General features: G+C 39.3%; 1 pseudogene; it reads left to right on the top strand.

The window, feature by feature from the left end:
• The first annotated feature begins 6,719 nt into the window (after nt 1–6,719).
• Nucleotides 6,720–8,489, top strand: LOC110121720 (DDB1- and CUL4-associated factor 8 pseudogene; annotated as a pseudogene).
• Nucleotides 8,490–8,920: the final 431 nt, after the last annotated feature.

Here is an 8,920-nt window from a genome sequence, read left to right as displayed (position 1 = left end):
TTTGTTTTTAATGGAATTTGTTTCTACAATATATATATTTTTTCTCTCTCTTTGGTTCCAAATGGCATCCTAAAGTTTCTGGGCTTCCTAAGAAATTTGAATCTAGGAAGTATGTTTTAAACGTAAGTTTTTCCAACATCTTGTGAAATCTTCACAGAAAAATCTCCACTAATCTTGGTATGGAATTCACTTCATGAAACTGGTTTACAAATCTGTCTCCCTAAAAGGGGTCTACCCTAAAAGGGTAGAAAACCAGACAAATCCATTATGTGACAGAGGTCATTTTATTTTTCCAGAGTTCATTTTAGAAATGAATGTCTCCTGAAACCCCACGCTTTCACTTGCCACTTTCAGAATCAGGTTGCTGCACTGCTGGTCTGTAAGAGCAGTGACAGCAATTTCCTGGGGTATTCAAATGACTCTGGAATGTTTCTTCTAAAAAAAAATATGTCTTAGAGTAGGAAATTTCTTATAGATTAAGGAAATAGCTTCTGGGAAAATAAAGCTTATCTTTTAATCAAATTGCTTTTGCTTTAATAGCTTGAATATAGATTATGGGACGCTGGGTCATCCTGTTCTTCCAAACTTTATATGTACTTACAGGCCTTAAGTTTGTGAAGCAGAAGGAAACTCTAAATCCTCTATGGCTGAACATAATTCCTGATCACATCACAAGTTGATTCCACTGGGACCTCCAATCTGCTGACCTTATCAAATTTTCCCTCTTCATTTTCCCTTTTTTGTCCTCAATTCTCTTTTTTATACTTAAATTTCAAGGTTCATTATTATAATAATTTTATTATGTAGAATCTAAGCTCCTTTGCCCCCCAATTCTCCGTTAACCTCAACTAGAAAAAAATTCAGTATTTTTTTAGTTGAATCCAGTTATTTGCCTACTCTACTTTTGTCCTCAAGCATCTAAAATAGAGAAAAACAAACAACCATGCTGTCTAATTTACTTTTAGGGTATGAAACCACAAGTGGACCCTCTCTGCTTCCAGAGAACACTTCTCCATACCTCTGTGGGACTCATTCTCCCATTTTCTGAGTTGACTCTTTCACAGCTTTTCTGTCTCAGTGACCCAGCACAATTTTAGTCTTTCTCATTCATCGCTGATATGCTTCCTTCTTTATTCTCTGGGAGAATGGAAGTAATTACAAGAGAGTATGCACATTCTTCCACCACCAGATCTAACAACCTACTTGCCTCTGTACTAAATATTTTTTCTCCTCTCCTGTTACAATTCCTCTGTGTATTGAGACCTATTCCCTCTCCCTTATTTAAGACTTTCCTCCTGAAACTTCTCCTACCTTCCATGCATTATCAGTTTTCACCCTACCTACTAAACCATTATCACTAGCATATAACATCCTTGGTAAGGTATGGTAACAGAAAGGTAACAAGTCACTTGTTATTTATTTTCCTGTTTCCATATTCAGTGGTCAGTTCTCAGGCCTTATCTTAACCTCTTAGCAATATCTGGCACAGTTGATCAATCCTTCCTCTGTAAACTAGTTTCTACACTTTCTTCATGTTCTCATTCTTTTTCTCCTAAATAACTGACCACTTCTTCTGTTCCATGTGGTTGGATTCTCCTTTTCTTCTTAAAATAAATAGTTGAGTGTTCCAGCACCCAATCCTCAGATCTTTGTTCTTCTCACAGTATACTCATTCCCTAGGTGATACCCTTTATTCCCAGAAGCTAATGATTTCCAAATGTATATTATAATCTCTCCTAGAAATTCAAGACATCTATATCCAAATGTCAACTCAATGTTTCCCAATGTTAAGTGCATATTTTTATACTTGATATATTAATAAGTAAAATAGAATTCTTGACTACTCCCTCCCCATTCCTAGCCCTCATTTTAGTAAATTTCATGCCACTCACTTACTGTTCCTAGATAACACTTAGAAGTTATCACCGATTTCAATTTACTCTCCAAGGACTAGGTAGCTTACATTTGCCCATCAGATTGATTCTCTTCCTTTCTTTTTTTAAGCTTAATTAATTTATTTTTAATTTATGTGTTTTCATTTTAGTAAGAATACAACATAAATCTACCCTCTTGACCGGTCCTCAAGTGTAAAATACAGTATTGATAACTATGGATCCAATAGTTAGAACTTGAACTCTAGAACTTTCCACATGAATCTGAGGTTTGGTCTTTCACTTCTGAAAAAGATGCGGTTTGAATTTTGATAGGAACTGCATTGAATCTAGATCATTTTGGGTAGTATGGATATTTTAGCAATATTAAGTCTTCTAATACATGAACATTGGATATCTTGCCATTTGTGTCTTAATCAAATTCTTTCATTAATGTTCTATAGCTTTCATTATAACTCCTAGGTTAAGTTTATTCTTGAGAATTTTATTCTGTTTGATGCTATTGTATATGGGATTGTTTCCTTATTTTCCTTTCTGAATATTTCATTGTTATTTACTCTGATACCAAATCCAAACATACAGGAAAACCATAAGCCAATATTCCCAGTGAACATAGGTGTGAAAGCCTTCAACAAAAAGCTAGCAAACTGAATTAAACAGCACATTAAAAGGACTGTATACCATGAACATCTGGGACTTATCTCTGGGATGCAAAGATGGTTCAACATAAGCAAATCAATCAATGTCATATGCCATATCAACAGAATGAAGGATAAAAATCACATGATGACAATAGATGCAAATTTTTTTCGGACAAAATCCAATATCTTTTCATGATAAAAACTCTTAATAGGAGTTACAGAAGGAATCTGCCTCAATGTTATTAAGATGATATATGTGAAAATACCACAGCCAATATCAATCACACTCTACAGTGAAAAACTGAAAGCTTTTTCTCTAAGATCAGGAAAAAGGCAAGGATGACCACTCGTGACACTTCTACTCAACATAGTACTGGAACTCTTAGACAAGGAAATTAGGCAAGAAAAAGCAAATAAAAGGCATCCAAGTTGGAAAGGAAGAAATAAAATTATCTATTTGCAGATAACATGATCTTATATATGAAAATTTCTAAAGACTACACACACACACACACTCACAAGTTGTTAGAAATAATCAATTCAGTAAAGTTAGGGGATACAAAATCCTATGTTCCTCACATGACTCAGTAGTAAGTACCACCAAGAGAGCAGAGGGAGAAGAATGAATCTCAGGGACACACTTCCCCGGCTGGTTCCCTGCAGCTACACTGAAGGATGGCTAATGAGCACTCCTGTCAAGTCAGACTCTCCACACTTTCCATCTCAGGTTTTTGATAACTCCTCTCTCTCCTCCGCACCTTTAGGCCTAGAGGTAGAGTATCTTCCTGTTCCTAACAGCCTTGACATTCTGATCATTCCCGATGATTTCCCTATAGCCTTCTCCTACCTTTACAAAAAAAATGATAATAATAGTCACCTGTTGAGCTGCTTCAAACTGCCCAAGTGACATGTGCTTCTTGCCAGTAGCTGGACTATGCCACATTCAATTCATTAGTAAATGCCATAATGTCTACTTTCATAATTGATTCCAAACTTTACCAGTTTTCACAACATGCTCTAACATCATTCTAGATTAAGCTGCCTTAATTTCTCACCTGAATTAAAGCAATAGTTTAGTACTTCTGCTCTCTCCTGCTGTGCCATTCTATTCTCATATATAAGCCATAATCATCTCTTTCAAAAGTCAGTCAGATAATGCAACTGACCTATTCACAAGATTCTAAAATTTCTAAACTTTCCAGTACACATAGAATGAAATAAAAATTAAAATTATTTATCATGGACAACAAGCCTTTGTTTCTTTCAGTCCCATTGCCTGACCAACTCTCTAGTGCTTACTTGCACTTTAAGTCATTCTGGCCTACTTGAAGTTTCCAGCACACTCATATTGTCTTACAATTTTAGAGCATTTGCACTCAATGTCACTGTATAAGGAATGTTCTTACCCTAGATATCTGCATGTTCCATGTATCTTTTCATTCAGCCTCTACTTATATGTCACCTCATAAAGGAGACCTTTCCTGAATGCACTATTTAAAATAACAACCTCCAATCTATACCTACTTACACACCTTAGTTCTCTCCTTATCTTTATTTCTTTCCATCCATATCTTTCTTTCCATACAATTCACCACTGTCTCATATGTTATACCTATATACTGGCTTGTCTATTGTCTCTTTTTTCTACTGTATTATAAACTCAGTGGGGTTTCCCTAGTGGCTCAGACAGTAAAGAATCTGCCTGCAATGCAGGAGATCCAGGTTCAATCATGGCTACAGTCCATGGGGTCAGAGCAAAGAGTTGGACAGGACTGAGTGACTAACATTCACACACATATAAACTCCATAAGTGAAGGGATTATCAGTTTTATTCTCAATTTTCAGAACCTAGAACAGCACATGGTGCATAGAAATGCTAAATAAATTTCTGGTGAATAAAGGGATGAATGGGAATGGAAATATACCAAATGGATCAATTAAATTAAAAGCAAACAAATGAAAATTAAATTAAAAAGCCAATTCATAGCCAAAGTTTGCTCTCTTTAAAACAACTACTATGCAATGTGTATAATACACAGAAAAGGGTACATAAATGTATATGCCAGGCAGTAAATAATAAAAATAACAAAGTCACTCAGTCAATCCGACCCTTTGCGACCCCATGCACTGTAGCCCACCTGGCTCCTCTGCCCATGGAATTCTCCAGGCAAGAATACTGGAGTTGGTAGCCATTCCCTTCTCCAACAGATCTTTCAGACCCAGGGATCGAACCCAGGTCTCCTGCATTGCAGGCAGCTTCTTTCCCATCTGAGCAACCAGGGAAGCCCATCTATATCCACAGTAAGCTATAAATATTACCAAGAATTATTGGAGCTTCCTCTCTACCAGATTTTAACTTCCTCCTTTCCTCCATAGTAATATTTATTCTGAATTTTGAATCAATTATTTTCTTGCCTTTTAAAGTAGTTTTATTATATATGAAAACTATAGGCATCAGTATAAAAATGAAATTATTAACTATTCTGTCATTTGTATTTTCACTCATCATTGCATTAAGATTAATCCAGGTTGATATATTTGGTCCTAACTCATTAATCCTCACTTTTTTACATTACTCCATCATAGAAATAACATGGTAGTCTACTTATCCATGTAACTTTTGACGGGCTCTCACATAATTTTCAAGTTGCTGTGCTATTCTTTACAAACTGCTATGAATATTCTTTTACGTGTCTTTCCATTACTATTAGCTTTGGAACCATTCTCTCTCTTTAGAAAACTTTATACATCTATGTTTAATCAATTTTGCATTGATCTTGCAATCACTCCAGGAAATCTTGTTTTCTTCATTCTGGCATTCTTAGTCAGCAGTTTACTGTAGCCTTTTGAAAATTTACTGACATCACCTTAGATAATTCGTTTGGAGAAGCTCTGAAGTTAACACAGCAATACCAATTAACTGCCTCTGAAAGCGCTTTTTTCCCCCTAAATCCTCCCCGCCTGCCACTGCCCCTCGCCCCACCGCCCCGGGTAAAAAGCCTCTGACATATTTGGGGAGACGTTTAAAATATTTTCATAGTTCTATAACATCACAGATTGTTTTTCCATAATATTGTGTTGGCATTTCCCAAATATCTTAAATTGAATTAATTCCAAATAAATATATAGAATCTCTGCTGGAAAGAGAATAACGCTTGTGTTTCTGTTTGAAATTGGCGAAGCAGTTACTCATTTCAATGTCTACTTTAACTTGACCAGTTAATTTTAGCTTTGATTACATTGAGGGACTAAATTACTCTTCTAAGAAAGTGTGCCAGATATAACAAAATTATTGAATATGACATGGTTAAATTTGCATTTCAGATACATAATTTTTCTAGTAAAAGTATGTCTAATGCACTACTTGGGATCTATTCATACTAAAAAAATATTGATTTTTTAATCTAAAATGCAATTCGCTAGTCCGCACGTAAGAACCTGCCTGCCAGTGCAGGAGACAAGAGACGTGGGTTCAATCCCTGGGTAGGAAGATCCCGGGGTCAGAAAATCCCCTGGTGAAGAAAATGGCAAACCCCTCCAGTATTCTGCCTGGAGAATCCCATGGACAGAGGAGCCTGGCAGGCTACAGTCCATGGGATTGCAAAGAGTCTGACACGACTGAAGCGACAGCACACACATGCATTTCCACCAATTAGGACTCTCAAGGTTTCCCTCAAGCTCTTTGATTTACTGAAATATTTCTCGCATGTCCAAAACTCACTAACTCGGGACCGTAGTAATCTTTCCTTGCACTTGCGTATTTGTTCATTTCATACTGTACATTATCTTTAAAAAAAGCACTGAGAGTCTTACCATAGCCGTTTTGCCTAAGGAGGAGTACCTTTGCAGACGACTTTTCAAAGTGCGGTCTGTATCGAACTCTCCAGCAGAACGGTAGGCGCAGCAGTGGACAATATAAGATGGCTTACGGGGGCGTGGCTTAGGTTCTGGAAAAATCTAGGCAGTCTCGAAATGCCGCAAGACGCTAAATGAGGTGAAGTTTTTTGAACCTTACCAGCTCCCGTACTCGTAACACCTTAGGCGGTGCTTGCCCCACCCCTTTGCGTTTTGTGGTTTGCCATCGTGCTGCCAGTTGTAACTTTTTCACTGCCCGCCTACTGTCTTCTGCAGGCCTCAAAGACTTTTTTTTTTTTCCCAGACAGACTAGAGCACACATCCTTAAGAGATGTCTGACTATGTGAGCATCAAAGACAGCCATGCTGAGATAAGGAGAAACTCCGAGGAGCGTTTCGGAGTGGAGGCAGGTGGTGCCAACGCAGAAGTGACCAGAAATGGCAGTGCCAGCAATGGTGGCAGCCCTTGCCAGCCCGGCAGAGCAAATCAAAGTGCCGACACAACACGTACCAATAAAAACATTGATTTGGAAAGCATGGGAGATGCTGGACATTTCTTAACAGGTGACAGAAACCAGTTCCAGTACCAGTTAGGAGAGCCGGGAGAGGAAGGAGAGGTGGAGGAAACATTGGCACAAGAAAAGTGGCCTCAGGGACAGTGCCGTGAGGCTAACCAAGCCCAAGCCCCGTATTTATATGCTGAGGATCGGGCCCTGGAGGAATGGGTAGCTTCTGAGACATCCGCCCTCCCCAACCCACGCTGGAAAGTCCTGAATGCTCTTCGAGAGCGGCAGCTGGGTTCAAGTGCGTGCTTTGTGTATGAGGCCTGTGGGGCAAGAGTCTTTGTGCAGCGTTTCCACCTGCAGTATCAGCTTGCAGGCCACAGTGGTTGTGTCAACACTGTGCACTTTAACCAGCGTGGCACCTGGCTGGCCACTAGCAGTGATGACCTGAAAGTGATATTGTGGGACTGGGTTCATCGGCAGCCAATACTAGAGTTTGAGAGTGGTCACAGAAATAATGTTTTTCAGGCCAAGTTCCTTCCTCACTGTGGTGATACCATCCTGGCCATGTGTGGCCGCGATGGGCAGATCCGCATAGCCGAGCTGTCTGCTCTCCCGCACCGCGAGATAACTAAATGTGTGGCCCAGCACAGGGGTGCCTCCCACAAGTTGGGTCTGGATCCTGACTCCCCTTTTAAGTTCCTCACTTCAGGTGAAGATGCAGTTGTCTTTGCCATTGATCTCAGACAAGGCCGGCCGGCTTCAAAAGTGGTGGTAACCAGAGAGAAGGAGAAGAAAGTGGGGCTGTATTCAATCTATGTGAATCCTACCAATAATTACCATTTTGCAGTGGGGGGACGAGATCAGTTTGTAAGAATTTATGACCAGAGGAAGATTAATAAGAGTGATAATAATGGAGTACTCAAGAAATTCTGTCCTCATCACCTGCTCAACTATGATGCTAAAGCTTACATCACCTGCCTTGTGTACAGTCACAATGGCACAGAGCTCCTGGCCAGTTACAATGATGAAGATATTTACCTCTTCAATTCCTCTCATGATGATGGAGCCCAATATGTGAAAAGATACAAGGGGCACAGAAATAATACCACAGTCAAAGGTGTCAATTTCTATGGTCCCAGAAGTGAGTTCATCATGAGTGGCAGTGATTGCGGGCACATCTTCTTCTGGGAGAAGTCATCCTGCCAGATTGTCCAGTACATGGAAGGGGATAAAGGAGGAACTATTAACTGTCTTGAACCCCATCCTTACCTACCTGTGATGGCAACCAGCGGCCTAGACCATGATGTTAAGATCTGGGTACCCACGGCTAAAGTTATCACTCGCCTTGCTGGCTTAATGAATGTGGTTAAGAGGAACAAGCAGGAACGAGATAAAGACAGACAGCACCATACTAATCTGTTCAGAAGCCAAATGCTTTGGTTCTTCATGCATCAGCAGACACAGAGAGGACATTGCCCGAACTGGGGAGCTACTGGAATCGAGGTGGTGGAAACCAACTAGGATGAGTCTTCCAGTACCTCAGATGTGTCGGAGGAGGAAGAGAACCAAGAAAGTGTGCAGTGACTGCCATCCTGAAAGTCTTGCACTCCAGCTCTAGCTGGGCTTCACCTCAGAAGGCTGGACTTTAAGATTTAGTTTACTAGATTAACGTTTTGTCTTTGATCTGCTTTCCACAGTAGAAATTGCCTCTTCCATCTCCCTCCTGAGCCTTCCCACTTTCCTTCTTCACATTCTTCCTCCTTCACGTAGTTTCTTTACTCCTCCCTCTATACCCCTTATATCTATAGGAATAAATAAGGAGTTTAGCTATGCCTCTTTTCCTTTGTTCTCTTATGATTGACTTCTAAATATCATAATTCTAGTGAAAAGATTAATAGCCTTATTGAATCTAGCTTCTCATTTCTGATACTCTGAAAATGGCCATTTTTTCACTTTTAGAAGTTTAAAGATTAGTTTCTTCAGATGAGCTGAAAATTTCAGAAATATGTTTATTCTTTAAAAAAGTA

Source organism: Odocoileus virginianus, chromosome X, assembly GCF_023699985.2.
Source record: "Odocoileus virginianus isolate 20LAN1187 ecotype Illinois chromosome X, Ovbor_1.2, whole genome shotgun sequence".
Taxonomy (NCBI): domain Eukaryota; kingdom Metazoa; phylum Chordata; class Mammalia; order Artiodactyla; family Cervidae; genus Odocoileus; species Odocoileus virginianus.
The sequence above is the reverse complement of the archived record's forward strand: the minus strand, read 5'-3'. Positions and strand labels throughout refer to the sequence as shown.